An 18657-nucleotide genomic window follows, 5' to 3' on the forward strand; every position below is an offset into this window, starting at 1 on the left:
CCCCCAGATATTTAACTTTCTTCTCCACTTTCAACTCACTTATTTCAGAGAATCTGTCCTTGGTTTTCTGATCCATATTTTTAGTCAAGACCTTGGTCTTGGTCTTATTTATATAAAATCCAGCCAGCTGTCCAAATTGTTGTATTTTATCCAAGAGTCTTTCAATCTTGTCCATTGGATTCTCTAAAAACAGCACAACATCATCTGCAAAGGCTCTCAGCTTGTAATCCTGTTTCCCAATTTTGGGACCATGTAATTTATCATCTTCTCTGATGGTTCTACAAAGTACTTCTAGAACCAGTATGAAAAGCAATGGGGAGAGTGGACATCCTTGTCTAGTCTCTTTTTGTATTACACAATTGTCTGATAGTTCCCCATTTACAATAATCTTAGCATATTGCTTCGAATAAATTGTCTTAATTGCCCTAATAAAATTGTTGCCAGCAGTCATTATCTCTAGTAATCTCCACATAAATTGCCACAAAATATTGTCAAACGCTTTCTCTGCATCCAAAAAAATCATCGCCATCTGTTTATCATTATGTTTTTCATAGTACTCCAATACATTCAAGACTGTTCTGACATTGTCTCTCAGTTGTCTCTTGGGCAAAAATCCAGCTTGATCTTCATGAATAAAATGCCTTAATATAACCTTCATTCTTCTTGCCAAAATGGCAGCAAAAAGTTTGTAATCATTATTTAAAAGTGAAATTGGTCTATAGTTTTTAACTGATGTTAGGTCTTGATCTGGTTTTGGGATTACTGCAGTATTTGCATACTTCCACGAATCCGGCATAATCCCTTTTTGTAGAAAATCATTCATAGTCCATTGAAGAGGTTGTAAGATTTGATCTTTAAATGACTTATAGTACAAAGCTGACAGTCCATCAGGCCCTGGGGCCTTGTTGGGCTTAGCTTGATTTATGGCTTTTGTTACTTCCATAATTGTTATCGGAGCATTCATAATTTCTATTTGTTCCTTAGTAAGTTTTGGAATATTTTTGGTCCTGAGAAACTGCTCAATTTTTTTATCTTCAACTATTTTGCCTTTATATAATTCTGAATAATATTTTTAAAATTCCGCTCTTATTTCCTTCCCATCATAAGAGAGCCCATTTTTTGTAAGTATTTTGGATATATAATTTTTCTTCTTCTCAAATCTAATTTTCCAAGCTAACAACTTGCCTGGTTTGTTTGTGAACTCGAATGTCCTTTGCTTAACGTATTTCAAATTCTGTTCAAGTTCATTTGCTATTAACATAGAAAGTTGTTGTAGCATTTTGATAGCTTGAGTGACCGCCTTCTTATCTTTAGCCTATAATAGTTCCCCTTCCTTTTTGGAGATCTGCATCAATAATATCTCTTTTTTCAATCCTCTTTGCTTTTTAAAATATGAATTTTGCTGTATGAAAAAACCTCTCATAACCATTTTACTTGCATCCCAGACAATTTTATTGTCCATTCCCTGGTTTGAATTCAATTCAAAATAGTCCTTTAACTTCTTTTTAGCTGTCTCCACAACGTCTGGTTTTTTCAGGAGGTATTCATTCAATCTCCAACGAAATGAAGTCGTTCCTTTCTTCTTCCATGTAAAACAAATTGGGTTATGATCTGAAAAGGTCCTAGGTAAAATATCCATCCTTTCCATACATGGTGTAATAGCTTTAGATGTCCAAACCATATCTATCCTTGAATGTGATTGATATCTTTCAGAAAAATAAGTATATTCTTTTGCATTGGAATTTTTAATTCTCCACAAATCATAGAGGTCAATGTGTTCTACTAAATCAAAGAATACTTTGGGAAGTTTACCTTGTAAGTTCCTATCCGATATATTGGATTTTCTGTCCAAAGATGTCGAAACAACTCCATTAAAATTGCCCAATATAATCAAATTAACATTCGATAACTCCACCATCTTTTGATCCAGGTAATTATAAAATTCAACTTTCTTTTCATTAGGAGCATAAATTCCAATTATCATTGTTTTAATTCCGGAAATTAGAATTTCCAATGCTAATAACCTGCCTTCTTCATCTTTAAAAATCAATTTGGGTTCAAATTGTTGTTTGACATAAAATACTACCCCTCTTTTTTTTTTTCTTACCTGAAGAAACAAATTCTTGTCCTAAAGCCTTATTAACCAAAAATTTTCTATCTTGCTTTCTAATATGTGTCTCTTGTAAGCACACAATGTCCAAATTTTGTTTCTTAAGAAAATGAAAAACTCTATTTCTTTTAACTTTTGTATTGAAACCATTAACGTTCCAAGAAAAAAATCTGTAATTTCGTTTGTAATCCATGTGGTCTAATTCAAATTATGTGTTGAGGAAGCAGAATGCTCCAGAGATAAGTCTTTTTTTGTATTTCCGCCAAAATTCTTGCACTTTAAGAAGCTCAGTGAATCTATTCTTCTTGCCCTTGTAGAAGAAAGAAACTCCCTCTGGTAGTTCCCACCTAAAACGTATTCCATTGGCATTTAATGCATCAGTCACAAATTTGTAATCCTTACATTTTCTTAAAATTCTAGCTGGAATTTCTTTCAGAATTTTTATCTGGTGAGCTTCAATTGTGAGAGCTGTAGCAAAGTGAGCCTGAAAAATTCACTCAGTAATTGATTTGGAGGTGAATTGCACCAAGCAATCTTTTAGTTAATTTATTTCTTGTAGTGAAATCTGAATTTAGGTGAAAAGCTGTCTCAATCTGTGCCTCCATCTCTCCAACTGTAATTCCCAAAAGTGATGCAAGTTCCTCCCCAAGTAATTTTTTAATGTTCTGGTCAGCTTTCTCTGGAATGCCCCTGAACCTTAAAAATCTCTCTTTTTGTCTTAATTCCAACAATGCCATTTGATCTAATAATTTTTCTTTGTCATCTTTCAGTGATCCCACATCCTTCTCTAAAGTGTCAACCCTTGATTTAAATTCTTTATTATATTGTGCTATTTTTTGACTGTTTCTTCAATATTTTATGCTCTATCATTTATTTGTTGCATGTTTTGTTTCACTTGAGTCATATCCAAAGTAACTTGTTTAAGAGCATTAGCGTTTGACTGAAGTATTTTTTTCATTTCTGACAGTGTCTGATCCAAATTTGCAGACATTTTGACTTCCCCCACACCTGGACTTGGAAGGGAAAGTTTCCTAGGCTGTAGATGTATCTGGCTTTGGTGTAGTTTTTCCCCCCATTATCTTTCTTTCTTGCTCTTTCCCCCCCCCTTCCCCTTTCTTAGAGGAGAGAGAAAGGAGTAGAGCACTTTCACAACAGGGTTTAATGTCCTTGATCTCAAAAGAGAAAGTAAAGGCCTGTAGTTATTTTCCAAATATAAACAGTTCTGCACCACAACTCATATATCTTATCACTGGCAGTTCAGTTTTCTCACGGTAGTGTGAAATGCCTTTTTACTGTAATTGGCTGAATTAGTGATAGGCAGCTTCAATGACAAACAGCAAATTTCCTCTTCCATAAACTTTTTCAAACAGCAAAAAAATAGTTTCCACTAATAAGATCTTTTTCCAAATACTGAAAACTTTTAAACATCAGTCGAACTCTTAAGTTCCAATAATTAGCAAGAAGATTGGGTTCCTCTCCTTAATTATAGCCAAAAAGAACTTACAGCCGCGTCTTGTAGCTCTGTGATATCTTTCCAGTAAATGCAGGAGGAATTCCAGCAATTTATCATCAATCATGTTGAAAGGTGAGCTTCTTAAACTTTAACGATTAATTAGATCCAAACCGTAGAAATTGGCTGCCAGCCAGCTTCGGTCAGAAAGATTCCCGCAGAAGAAGTCAGCTTGATTAAATAATAACAGCTTGTTAAATAATAACAGCTTGAAGCAATATCAAGTCAGCTTGATATAATGATAACATTTCTTGGCAATTTATGTGGAGGTTATTGGATGCAATGGGCGTTGGCAACAATTTTATTAGGGCTATCATGACAATTTATTCGGAGCAATATGCTAAGATTATTGTAAATGGGGAATTATCAGAGAATTGTAAAATACAAAAGGGGACTAGACAAGGATGTCCACTTTCCCCATTGCTTTTTGTATTAGTCTTAGAAGTGCTCTGTAGAAGTATTAGAGAAGATGATCAATTACAAGGCCCGAAAATTGGGAAACAAGAGTATAAACTAAGAGCCTTTGTGGATGATGTTGTGTTCTTTTTAGAAAATCCACTGGACAAGATTGGAAGACTTTTGGAAAAAATACAACAATTTTGCCAATTGGCTGGGTTTTATATAAATAAGACTAAAACCAAGGTCTTGACTAAAAATATGGATCAGAAATCTAAGGATAGATTTTTTGAAATAAGTGAGTTGAAAGTGGAGAAGAAAATTAAATATCTGGGGGTTTGGCTGACAAATAATAATTCTTTGTTGTTCTCAAATAATTATATTAAAATATGGAATACAGTGAAAACTGATTTACAAAGACGGACTAATATGAATTTGTCTTTAATGGGAAGAATCTCAGTGGTGAAAATGAACGTCTTGCCTAAAATGTTATTTCTCTTTCAGACTATTCCTATAATTAATACCTTAACTTGTTTTAAGCAATGGCAGAAGGACATAACTAAATTTGTTTGGCAAGGGAAAAGACCAAGAATTAATTTTAAGAATTTAACAGATGCAAAGGAAAGAGGTGGTCTTGCCCACCAGACTTAAGGTTGTATTTTGATGCTGTTTGTTTGACGTGGTTAAAAGAATGGATAACATTAAGGAATCCTAGAATACTTGATTTGGAAAGATTTGACAGAAGGTTTGGATGGCATTCATATTTGTGGTATGAAAAAAGTAAAATACATAAAGATTTTTTGAATCACTATGTAAGAAGGTATGGGTAAAATACAAAAAATGGCTGGAACCTAAAACTCCGTTATGGCTATCTCCGACTGAAGCTTTAGCACATAAAGAGATAAATATCAAATCGCAATGGGGTACCTAATAGGGATTTGTTATATTTTCAAGAAAAGGATTGTAAGTTAAAAAGTCTAATTGAAGTACAAAATTTGGTTAGTGATTGGTTTCAGTACCATCAGCTGAATGAATTTTATAAGAAGGATCTTAAAGTTGGATTTGAGGATCAGATCTCGAGGTTTGAGAAAGAGCTGTGTGAAAATGATGAAAAATTAGTTTCTAAAATGCATAAGCTCTTGCTTTTGGAGGAGACAAGAGATGAAGTGGATAAAACGACTATGGTAAAATGGGCTCAAGATGTGGGGTGCAATATAGAAATGGAAGCCTGGGAAAAATTATGGAAAACTGGTTTAAAATTCACTGCATGTTATGTTTTAAAAGAACATTATTATAAAATGATGTATAGGTGGTATTTAACACCAAAAAAAAACTGGCATTAATGTATAAAAATGTTTCAAACAAATGTTGGAAATGTGGACACTCTGAAGGAACCTTTTTTCATATGTGGTGGACCTGTGGGAAGGCTAAAGCATTTTGGGACATGATATATAATGAGTTAAAGAAAATATTTAAAATGACATTTCCTAAGAAGCCAGAATCCTTCCTGCTGGGAATAACACAAGGAATGTTTTCTACTAATTTAACATTTTTTTATGGACGCTACCATGGGGGCCAGAACAATGTATGCACAGAAATGGAAGAGCAATGAACTGCCTTCAAAAGAAGATTGGCTGATAAAAATTTTGGAATATGCAGAGATAGCAAAACTTACAGTACTGATAAGAGATCAAAATTTAGAAAGTTTTAAAGAAGATTGGAAACCATTCTTATTGTATTTAAATAACTATTTTCCTAATATTGATTCTACAACAGGGTTTGAAATTTAGTAATATTAGCAGGTTGAGTAGATCAAAATTGTGTTTGTAAGGTTTAAATCTATGTTTTGAATTATTATTATAGCAAGGGTTTATTATATAGTTCGTGATTCATGAGGAGGTGTGAGCGGGAAGTCCATATTTGTTTAATGTGCTGTGAATGATTATTGTTAAAATTAATAAAAAATTAATTTTTTTAAAAAAGAGTCATCCAAGAGTCATCCGAATGGACCTAAACCTCACCTGTTCCTCACTTAGTATGTTTTCCTGTTCCAACCAGTCTGTGAGGTTAACATATAGATGTCTAGAATATAATTTAGGAATAATGCTCAGCAGACTGATTGGTCAATATTTAGAAGGGTCAGAGTGTTGGCCTTCCTTATAGATGGGAACAATCACCGTTGTATCCCACTCCTCTGGGATACAGGCAGTACGATCCATATAAGTAAAGAATCTTGCAAGTACAGGAGCCCACCATTCAACATTTTATATAAACAGTGCAGAGGGTATCTCATCCAACGCTGGGGTCTTACCTGGTTTGGGTTGGGTAACTAAACTATTATTATTATTATTATTATTATTATTATTATTATTATTATTATTATTACATTTATATCCTTCTCTTCCTCCAAGGAGCCCAGAGCGGTGTACTACATACTTCAGTTTCTCTTTCAGAACAACCCTGTGAAGTAGGTTAGGCTGAGAGAGAAGTGACTGGCCCAGAGTCACCCAGCTAGCTTCATGGCTGAACGGAGATTTGAACTTGGGTCTCCCTGGTCCTAGTCCAGCACTCTAACCACTACACCACGCTGAGTGCCAAAATGGTAGAAATTCTATAGGGAAAGGGGCATTCCTTCAGGGGCAGACATCCCATACAATGCTCAAAAGCAGGTTACCCACACATCTGCAGGGATGTGACAGCACAGCCTAGGGCCCCCTGCCAGAGGAATGGACAGATACAATCTTGAGTGCTGGTCGTCCTCTTCTTCTCTTTCCTTCAACTTTTCCCAGCTTTATGGACTTCTCAAGGAAGCTGGGTCTTCGCATAGTGTTTCCAAGTATGGTTGTCTGAGCCTGGTTATTTGTGCCTCAAGTGAAAGTTCTGGATGGATTACCTCCCCATTAATCCACAAGACATGTTTGTAGATAAAATAGTCTTCTTCTCATGTCAACAGATGTGATGATCTAGATAGAATAACTGCATCATCAGCATGAAGCAGAACTGTGATAGATTTAATGGCTAATTTAGGAGGGTGGAAATCTGGGTTATCCAAGAGCGTAAATAAAGATTGAAAAGAAGAGGGGCAAAAATACATCCCTGTTTGACTCCCTTCTGTGTGGGTACAGACAGGGTCAGATGTCATTAGATATTGCATCTCACCCAAAGTGAGGTGTTCTCATGCAACATTCAGATAAGCAGAAACAGCTGATGATCAATGGAGAAACTGGCACATTTACTCCCCAAGCACTCCCTAGAAATGGAGTCAAACCCTGCCTTAAAAGCTGCATAAAGTGATGAATACTTTTCAGCCAGATGTTGTAGAACTTGGGCCTTATCAAGAGTCATCTGAATGTACCTAAACCTCACCTCTTCCTGCCTTAGTATGTTCTCCTGTTCCAACCGGTCTGTGAGGTTAACATATAGATGTCTAGAATATAATTTATGAATAATGCTCAGCAGACTGATTGGTCGATAATGAGAAGGGTCAGAGTGTTGGCCTTCCTTATAGATGGGAACAATCACCATTGTACCTCACTCCTATTAGATACAGGCAGTACGAACCATATAAGTAAAGAATCTTGCAAGTACAGGAGTCCAACATTCAACATTTGATTTTAACAGTGCAGAGAGTATCTGATCCAACCCCAGGGTCTTACCGGGTATGGGTTGGGTCACTAAACTAGAGACCTCCTTGAGGGAAACTGGGTGCCATATTGGTAGAAATTCTATAGGGAAACGGGCATTCCTTCAGGGGCAGACATACCATACAAGGCTCGAAAGTAGGTTACCCACACATCTGCAGGGATGTGACAATCCCAGCCTAGGCCCCCTGCCAGAGTAATGGACAGGTACAATCTTGAGTGGTCTTCATGTACAAAGGTTTTGAGTTCTCCTAACTGTGCCGATGAAACAGAAGCTCAGTGGTAGAGCACCTGTTTGGCATGCAGAAGGTCCCAGGTTCAGTCCCTGGCAGAATCTCTAGGTAGGGCTGGGGAAAACTCCAGCTGGAAGCCCTGGAGAGCTCCTGCCAGTCACAGTCACAGTCAGAACGGTTTCTGGGCTACCAAGACTCACGGAATCAGCTGTTCCCAGAAATCAGAACTGCCAGTTCAAAAACCAAAAGAAAACAGACAGCAAGTATGCAGCAGAAGCTTTATTGAGAATGTGAAGTAGGGATGTGCATAAAACCGGTTCTCCCGGTTCGGTTCGGGTCCGAACCGGGTCCGAACCGGACCAGGGTGGTTCGGTTTTGGTTTTGCCGAACCACCCCCCCGGTTCGGTTCGGATCCGAACTGGTTCGGATCCGAACCGAACCGGTTCGGATCTCAAAAAATAGCTGGTTTGAAAGGGGACCTTGTGTTCTACCTGCCACCCAAATTTCAAGTCGATTGGACCTTCTTCTGATTTTTGGCGATTTTTTAAAGTTTTAGTGACTTTGGGGCAGTTCGGGGGCATAGCATGGGATCTGGGCAAAAGGATTGGGGTGGGGTGGTAGTTCCTAATGGGTGCAGGCTACCACCCCAATTTCAGGGGGATTGGGCAAAGGGCTGATTTTTGGTAAATTTCTGAAAATTTCATGTCTTTGGGGCAGATTCGGGCATATTGGGGCAGAAAGTGGGGGCGGGGGCAGAATAGTGGGGTGTGGTGGTAGTGCCTAATGGGTGGAGGCTACCACCCCAATTTCAGGGGGTTTGGACAAAGGGGTGATTTTTTGAGAATTTTTGAAGTTTTAGTGACTTTGGGGCAGTTTGGGGGCAGAAAGTGGATCTGCCCCAAAATAGTGGGGTGGAGTGGTAGTGCCTAATGGGTGGAGGCTTCCACCCCAATTTCAGGGGGATTGGGCAGAGGGCTGATTTTTTGAGAATTTTTGAAGTTTGGGTGTCTTTGGGGCAGATTGGGGGCAGAAAGTGGATCTGCCCCAAAGGAGTGGGGTGGGCTGGTAGATAGTGCCTAATGGGTGGAGGCTACCACCCATCCCCAATTTAAGAGTGATTGGGCAGAGGGGTGAATTATGGTGAATAGAAAAGGTGTGAATTCTCATTCTATCATAGCAAATGAGATATTTTTCAATTAAACAACTCTCATGACCCCACTTTCACTTTTTCACACTTTCCTTTACTATGAATAATATGAGGAAGTAATCAATTTAGCACACTTCACCTTATGAAGACAAACCTCATACAAATAAATTCACCATAATTCACCCCTCTGCCCAATCACTCTTAAATTGGGGATGGGTGGTAGCCTCCACCCATTAGGCACTATCTACCAGCCCACCCCACTCCTTTGGGGCAGATCCACTTTCTGCCCCCAATCTGCCCCAAAGACAGCCAAACTTCAAAAATTCTCAAAAAATCAGCCCTCTGCCCAATCCCCCTGAAATTGGGGTGGTAGCCTCCACCCATTAGGCACTACCACCCCACCCCACTATTTTGGGGCAGATCCACTTTCTGCCCCCAAACTGCCCCAAAGTCACTAAAACTTCAAAAATTCTCAAAAAATCACCCCTTTGTCCAAACCCCCTGAAATTGGGGTGGTAGCCTCCACCCATTAGGCACTACCACCACACCCCACTATTCTGCCCCAGGCCCAACTTTCTGCCCCAATATGCCCCAATCTGCCCCAAAGACATGAAATTTTCAGAAATTTACCAAAAATCAGCCCTTTGCCCAATCCCCCTGAAATTGGGGTGGTAGCCTGCACCCATTAGGCACTACCACCCCACCCCACTCCTTTTGCCCAGATCCCATGCTATGCCCCCGAACTGCCCCAAAGTCACTAAAACTTTAAAAATTCACCAAAAATCAGCCCTTTGCCCAATCCCCCTGAAATTGGGGTGGTAGACTCTACCCATTGGGCACTACCACCCCACCCCAAAATTTTGCCCCTGGGCCCCTTTTTACCCCCCTGAATCGATTCGGATTCAGATTAAATCCGAATCCGAACCAAATCAAGGGTGATTCGGGTGACCCAGATTCGGGCACAAAACAGAACGGGGGTGATTCGGTTCGGGTCCGAGCCAAATCACCCGAAATCCCAAATTGCACACCCCTACTAAGCACACACACAGAGAAGAAGCAGGAGGCGGAGTGTGGATTCTATGATAGCATATTAGAGTGGATTGATGGTGTCTCATTGAAAATCTCATTTGCTATCATAGAATCCACACTCAATACCTCAGAAACAAGAGAACCCTGTACCCATGGGGGTGCCCCTACCAGAGATCCCTGTACCCCATGGGTTAGAAACCCATGGGGGTGGTTGGCACCCTATGTGCACTACACCACCACTTGCTCTGGGCCACCCCAGCACCCCCATGTGCACTTATAGGGCTGCTGAAAGCTCCATTATAACTTATTATGAGGAAAAACCTTAAAGACGCGTAAACTTCAAAAATCACTTAAAAATCACCTCTTTGCCCAATTCCTTTCAAATAATTCTGATAGCTTCCTTGCCCACCCTAGGAACTACCACCCACCACACTGCACTCTACGACACCCCTTTCCCCCCGACGTGAAGCTATACATTTGCTGCAATCCTAATTATTCTCTATGAGGAATTCAAAAACACTTAACAATTCACCAATAATCAGAGGAGTGTCCAATTGCCTTGAGATTTTTTGGGTGGTAGGCACCCATGCCTGTCTACCACCCACCCTGCTTTTGTGCTCCTAGGTCCTCCACAACAGGGGATATGGACTGGTTTGGGTCCCATTATACTCAATGAGAAAAATAATTAAAAATATTTCAAATATTCATAAAAAATCATAGGGGTGTCTGATTGCTTCAGGGTTTGCATGGTTGTTGGCACCCATGAGTGCTCCACAATAAGAAATAATGGCCTGGTTCGGGTCCCATTATATCCTATGAGAGAAAAATAAAAATATTTTTCAAAAATTCATAAAAAACCGTACGAGTGTCCGATTGCTTTGGGGTTTGGGTGACAGGTACCCCTGGGTGCCAGCTACCATCTGAACAATTTTCAGCTTTCCGAACCGATCCGAACCGGTCCGAACCGGTTCGAAACGAACCACCCCCAGTTCGGTTCGGATTCGAACCGAACCAGGGGTGGTTCGGTTCGATCCGAACCTCCGAACCGGAACCGGTTCGGACCCGAACCGGTTCGGATCCGAACCGGTTCGCACATCCCTAATGTGAAGGAAATGGCATCATATGAGAGGCAGATGGGAAACAGAAGGACAATGATGAATTCATATTGAGGATAGCAGGGCAATGTAGTGGGAGAAGAAGGGTGTCCAGTCCCCTCAAAGTCCAGGCCTGGATTTCAGCCATGCCTCAGACTTAGGGTTGCCGGTTCCTGGTCATTATCATGACTTCCACATTTGCTGTCTCGCAGCTAGCGGAAAATGGGTCCTGGGAGGGTCACGGTTATAGGGGGTGGCCGGATCCGGAATTCTGCTGCGAAGATCTGGTTGATGGGTTGAGGGTTGACCCCAGCCAGGGTGCCGAGCTATCCGGAGCTTGTGCTGCCTCCTACAGCACCCAGGGCATCAGCACCAACACCAGAGCCAAGGAATCCATAATAGGCTAGGCCTTGAATAGGGGGCCCAAGCTGCCAAAGCCACGACCCGTGGAGATGACAGACATTGCTGGGGATATGGAGGTGAGTCTGAAACAGAAATGAATGAACAACACATTACAGTGAATTGACATTCACTCATGGATGGGACGGAGCCCTCAGAGACATTTCTCCCAAGTTTCTCCTTGGTCCAAATTCACAAAGACCCCCAACATTTTGATAGCAAACAAAGATTGGTGGGCGCCAATCTTAGCTGCATTATTCACCTATATAGACCAAACAACCCACATCCCCGCTGATTGGGGCCCAGCGGTTGTTGTTCCGATATATAAAAAAGAAGCGTGGGATGACCCTTTGAACTACAGGCCGATAAGTCTCCTCAGTGTCATCAGTAAGCTGTACGTTATGCATTTGTGCCTCAAACTTTGTGAGTGGATGGACCGGGAGTACGTTCTGGAACAAGAACAGGCAGGTTTTAGACCTGGGAGATCAGTGATGGACCACTGTATTGTGCTTCAATATTTAATAGAAATATACATTTGCACCAATAAAATCCCATTATCTGCAGCTTTCATTGATTTCCAGATGGCATTTGATTCCATCTCAAGAGGTATCCTTTGGTCGAAATTACTTAACACATCAACTGACAAGAGATTATTACTACTATTATTTAGGCTTCATGAAAACTCAACTCTCTCCGTCCGCCTCAGCCCTGCTGGTCATCTCTCAAATAAGATCCCAACAAATAAGGGAGTCAGACAGGGCTGCATTTTTGCGCCGTTTTTATTTAACTTTTATGTGAACAATTTAATTCAGCATCTACAACAAACAGATATTCATGCGCCCAAGCTATCAGATAGACGCATACTAATCTTAATGTACGCTGATGACGCAGTGATTCTGTCTCAGAGCAGAATAGGCTTGAAGAAAGCCTTGGATGTGTTGGTTGGTTTTTGTAAAGAAGAACAGATAGTAATAAATTATACTAAAACGAAAATAGTTTGTTTTGGTAAGGGTAATCGAAGTTATAATTGGTCAATTGATGGTCACAAATAGACCAGGTCAAACAATTTGAATATTTAGGGATAACCTTTCAGTCTAATGGCTTCAAGAATGCTCACATTAGCTCAATGGCCGAAGTGGCTAAGCACAATATTGCAGCAATAATGAGATTTTTCTGGTCTAAGGGGCGGAATTATATCTCGGCAGCAATCAAACTTTACAAAATCAAGGTGGTTCCCCAAATACTTTATGGAGCCCAATTGGGGATGTATGCAAAATTTGGCAAACTAGAAAAAATCCAAACGGGTTTCTTGAGGAAGCTATTTGGCACCCCCAACTGTGTGTCCAACGCAGTGATCCGCTCAGAGGCGGGCATTCTCAAACTGGAGTCCAAGGCCTGGATGTTATCAATCAACTATTGGATAAAACTGCATCTTTCCCCAACAGGATTAATCCCCAAATTACTGGCAGCAGAGCCACAAGCATCCTGGTGCAAGGAAATAATGCACAAGCTTTCTTGCTGCGCATTATCTCCCGCTTTACTGCTGGAGGCTGGTACGACTACAGCTCGCATATTGGTGCAGCAAAGACTGGTCGATATAGAAATACAAAATGAGAGGGCTATTTTACCTCAATTTTACAAATCTGTACAGCTAAAGACAGACTTAAGCCCAGCTACCTACTTGTTTACGATTACTCAATGCAGTCATAGATGGGCTTTCTCTAGGGCGAGGTTTAATGCCTTCCCTTCAGCGCTTTTATATGGGAAGTATAACAAATTGCCCTATGAAAAGTGCATATGTCCTTGTGGCCAGGAGATCGAGTCAATGGCCCATATCTTATTAAAATGTCCACTTTACCAGGATGTAAGGCAGCAATTAATCCATCCCTTGCTAAATAATTTGAATGGGGGAAAAAGGGAATCTTCTTCTAAAGTACTTATTAGCCGATGAAGATTCAGTAATCTCCAAAACAGTTGCTAAGTTCTGGTATGTGGCTTTTAAAATAAGAGTCTCAAACTCATGAGGGTATTCTTGTTTTTTTTTAAAAAACTTGCCATATATATATATATATATATATATATATATATATATATATATATATATATAATTTTTTTTTCTTATTTTAAGGATTTTATGTGATTTTGAGTTTTTAATGACTGTACATTTCTCTTTTGGTCACTGACCGTAAATAAAGAAAGTAAGTAAGGTTTGTGACAGTCTTGATGGAGTATACTTCAAGCTGAGAAATTTCCCCCCTTTCTTTGTTCAAGCCACCCAAGTTTCAGGGTGGCAACTAGCGTTCCCTCTAACAGGGATTCCCAGATGTGGTTGACTAAAACTCCCAAATCCCCAGCTGCAATGCCTCATACTTGGGGATAATTGGAGTTGTAGTCAACAACATCAGGGGATTCCTGTTAGAGAAAACCCTGATGGGAGCCCTCTTGTATGGAGATGAGGACAGAGGGGTGCAGATGTGGCTTTTCTATGTTTCTATGAGAATAAACATAAGAGAACTGCTGGATCAGACCAAAATCCTTCCAGTTCAGCCTCCTGTTTCCAACAGTAGACAACAAGATACTACTGAGATGTCCGCAAGCCGGGCTAAATGGAAATAGCCCCTTCCCGCTTTTGCTCCCCAGTGCCTGGCATTCAGTGGCACACTAATCCTAGCCTAGCTGTCAACTGCTCTATATTCTGAAGAACAGAAGACTCAAGGTGGAAGATCCACCAAGCTCTGTGTCAATGAGAATCTATCAAAACACCACCAAGAAAATGGACTTATTGGCTTCTCTGAGAAGATGCAGTTAAGACAGGAGAGTCGAATGAAGCTGATGGAAGGACATAGGGAATACTCAGCTTTTCTACAGGTCCACCAGCCTCCCTTGCAGTTAGGATGCTCCATCACTCAGGTAACCTTGTATTGGGTTGCTGCTGCTGACACTTCTTTATTCCCTGGGCCAAAATGAGCTTACCAAGCAGAAAGTGTGAAAAATAGCTAAGCTATTTGTTTTGACGCCATGTTAACCACCCAATGCCTATTTATCTCACAGTCTCCTTTCTTCAACCTTCAACTTGACTGGCTTCAGTTTTGAGCGAACCACTTAAAACACCTCAGGGAGGGACTGGGGCTCATTAAAGCACTTCAAAAGTCATCCATTCTCCCTTTTGCAGGAATGAGTGATCTGCATGTGATGATGATGAGTTTTTTGCAATGTCCACAGTGGATATCTTGGAAGAAGTTCTCTCCTGTGACCTGTGGGACCCCCACCTTCCATCGGAAGATAGGAAGCTGCCTTTTGCCAAGTCAGACCCTTTGTCCATCTAGCTCAGTATTTTCTAAACTGACTGGCAACATCTCAGATAAGGAGAAGCAGCTTACGATCAAAGGAGGAATTGGCAAGTTTACTCCCCAAGTGCTCCCTAGAAATGGAGTCAAACCCTGCCTTAAAAGCTGCATACAGCGGTGAATACTTTTCAGCCAGATGTTGTAGAACTTGGGCCTGATCAAGATTCATCTCAATGGACCTAAACCTCGCCTGTTCCTCCCTTAGTATGTTCTCCTGTTCCAACCAGTCCGTGAAGTTAACATATAGAGGTCTAGAATATAATTAATGAATAATTCTCAGCAGACTGATTGGTCGATAATTAGAAGGGTCAGAGTGTTGGCCTTCCTTATAGATGGGAACAATCACAGTTGTACCCTACTCCTCTGGGAAACGGGCAGTACAATCCATATAAGTAAAGAATCTTGCAAGTACAGGAGCCCACCATTCAAGATTTGATTTTAACAGTGCAGAGGGTATCTGATCCAACCCTGGGGTCTTACCCGGTTTGGGTTGGGTCACTAAACTAGAGACCTCCTTAAGGGAAACTGAGTGCCAAATTGGTTGAAATGCTATAGGGAAAGGGACATTCCTTCTGGGGCAGACATCCCATACAATGCTCAAAAATAGGTTACCCACACATCTGTAGGGATGTGACAGCCCACCCTCGGCCCCCTGCCAGAGGATAGGGGTGTGCACGGATCCGACAAACTGCAGTCCAGCACTGGGATGTGGGTGGCTTTAAGAGCAGGGGGAGTATTTACTTACCCCTCCTGCCGCTTTTCCGTTCTGGCGCTGTAATTTTAGTAGTAATTGGGGAGGCAGGAATAGGATACCTCCCTGCCGCCCCTTCCCCGCTGTCGCTATGAACAACTCCCATGAGCCCTTTGCGTGAGTGCACTTCATGCGCGTGCTTCACATCTCTCTGACGTGCGCACGTGCAAAGGACTCCTGGGAGTTTTAGACAAAGTTGGGAAGACAAAGTTGGGACCAATTACTACTGAAATTACGATGCCAGAGCAGGAAAGCAGCAGGAGGGGTAAGTAAAACCTCCCCCCGCTCTTAAAGGCACCCCCCCCACCCGAACCTGACCGCCCAGGTCCGGACCAGTCCAGACCCGTCCGGAGGCCTTTACAATGGCCTCCGGACCGGTCTGGGCCCATGCTGACCAGAGGAATGGACAGATACAATCTTGAGTCATCTTCATGTACAAAGGTTTTGAGTTTGCCTAACTGTGCGGATGCAACAGAAGCTCAGTGGTAGAGCATCTGTTTGGCATGCAGAAGGACCCAGGTTCAGTCCCTGGCCGCATCTCCAGGTAGGGCTGAGAAAGATCCCTGCTTGAAACCTTGGAGAGCTGCTCATAGGTGTAACGATAGGGGGGCGGGGGGGCATGTGCCCCAGGCGCCACCTTGTTGGACCACCTTGCTCCTGCCTTTCACAAAATTTTTTTTTTGTGCACAGCAGTGTGGGATGCATTGAGCAGTCCCCCTCCCCCTCCCCGGGTCCTGGCGGCCCCCCCTTGCTCCTGGGTGCAACGGCGCGGGCACGGGCGCCTAAAGTTGCAGTACCTGCCTGCTTGCTGCTTCGTCAACGGACCTTTCTTCATCATTCATATCACTCCGCTGACGAACGCTCACTCCCCGCCTCGCGGCACCTCCCCCCCAGTCACGCATGCCACAACCAAAAAGCTGGATTTCCTCCAAGCCCAAACCAAAGTGTTACCAAAAGCTGCTTCCCCACCCCTGTGCAAGACTGAATTGTAAAGCAGAGGATGGTGTTGAACCCCTCCCTGCTGTGTGTAGCTGCCATCGGCGTCCGTGCCTGTCCTTTCCTCCCCAATAATGGCGGCTTGCTGGTAATGTATGCAAGCCACGGCGCTGCCGGATCCCCTAACTCCCTTGCTATTCGTTTCAGTAAATGGTTGCATTGCAAGCCGCACTGCCGCGTTGCCGGCCGCCCCCTCCCTCGAACAGGAAGAACAGCACCTGCTACCGAGAGAGAGTCTGAGAGCCATCAATTGAACGAAAAGTAGATATCGGTCTCTCTCAAAAGACTTCAAGGTAAACTGGGTAGAAAGCGGGAATTACATTAGCCTGTGAATCATTTAAGAGTAATGGGGCAGCGGGGAGGAACTCTCTTAACTGAGACTTGGTCCCGGTGGCCCTTTCTTGCTGGACGGAAGAAGAATCTCCCAGGCAGGGGCTGGCTTGGAGCCCACACTGGTGGGCTGTTGGGGTGGAGCCTCCGGTGATGTTCTCATTGTAAATAAAAGAATTGGCAGCTTCCAGTGAATAGGCTTCTCTTAAGTGCTTATCAAAAAAACGAAGGGGGAAGAAAGGGGTTGTAAAACGTAGTCCTATTTAGTACACTCTCGGTTTCCCTTTGCTTGCACCACTAAATTCGCATTTAGTAAAATCTACAGTCAATCGAATTTACCTTTTGAGCCAAAGTTGTTTCTGTTCAGAACAAAGTAAAGAAAACCGGACATTTCTTAGAAATTCTCTAGTCTGTCTTATGCCAAATCCCATGGGGACAGGTCTATAAAGAAAGGGGGTTTATTTTCCATGTCCTTTGAACACAGTGCTTTCATAATTTCTAGGGCAAGGTGTTTTCCCAGACAATCTCAATAATTGTATTTTTCTATTAATATGTTATTTGAAAATGTTGAGGATTTTGTGCACAGACAATACATACAGATTTGCTTACTTTTAATGATCTTATTTTAAATCTCTCCCTCTTTCTCTCTCTAACTGAATGTATTTGAATGCAAAAGCTATAACTGAAAATGTAGGTTCTGGCAGAGAGAGAGAGAGAGAGAGAGAGAGAGAACACTGTTTCTCTCTGTGTGTGTTTATCCTTATTTGCCACACTTCTGCATGTGTATCTGTGTTTATACATAAAGATAAAATTATGGTTTGTTTGTACTATTCAATTTCTTAACACACATGTTTGCCCTTGTGAAGAAAGATTGTTTCATGAGGGACATGCAGTGACAATTTCTGTGATTATGACTCCACTTTTTGCAGCAAATACCGTCATGGATGTAGTTGGCATGAATCTCCAGGAAATGGCATGAATCCCCAGGATACTATTGAAAACTATCCTAGAGATGTAAATGGCTTGATATTGTGAAATATTGGGGGGGGGGGTTCCCCAACATATTGCTTCAGTCAGAGTTGGCAGTCCTATATAGGTGTTTCCATTCGAACCCGCAACCTTTTGCTCCCTAGGCAAGTTACTTCCCTGCTGTGCCATGAGGTGTGGCTTGTATTCCTTGTAAATCTAGGAGTAGGCAGTTGTGGGGTGTGTGTGTGTGTGTGTGTGTGTGTGTGTGTGTGTGTGTGTGAGAGATATTGATTATGGAAGTTGGCTGAGTGTCAGGATGGGACAGGTGTCTTGTGTGTGTGCTGCAGTAGTATTTAGGAACATAGGAAGCTGCCATATACTGAGTCAGACCATTGGTCTATCTAGCTCAGTATTGTCTACCCAGTCTGGCAGCGGCTTCTCCAAGGTTGCCGGCAGGAGTCTCTTGCAGCCCTATCTTGGAGATGCTGCCATGGAGGGAACTTGGGACCTAGATGCTCTTCGCAGAGTGGCTCGATCTCCTGAGGGGAATATCTTCCAGTGCTCACACTTCTAGTCTCCCATTCAAATGCAAACCAGGGTGGACACTGCTTAGCTAAGGGGGCAGTGGGGGGGAGCGCATGGTGGGGGGGGGGCAATTTCAGTGCTTGCCCTGGGCGCCATTTTCCCTAGTTACGCCTCTGGAGC

This window comes from Hemicordylus capensis, chromosome 14 (assembly GCF_027244095.1).
Source record: "Hemicordylus capensis ecotype Gifberg chromosome 14, rHemCap1.1.pri, whole genome shotgun sequence".
NCBI classification, from domain to species: domain Eukaryota; kingdom Metazoa; phylum Chordata; class Lepidosauria; order Squamata; family Cordylidae; genus Hemicordylus; species Hemicordylus capensis.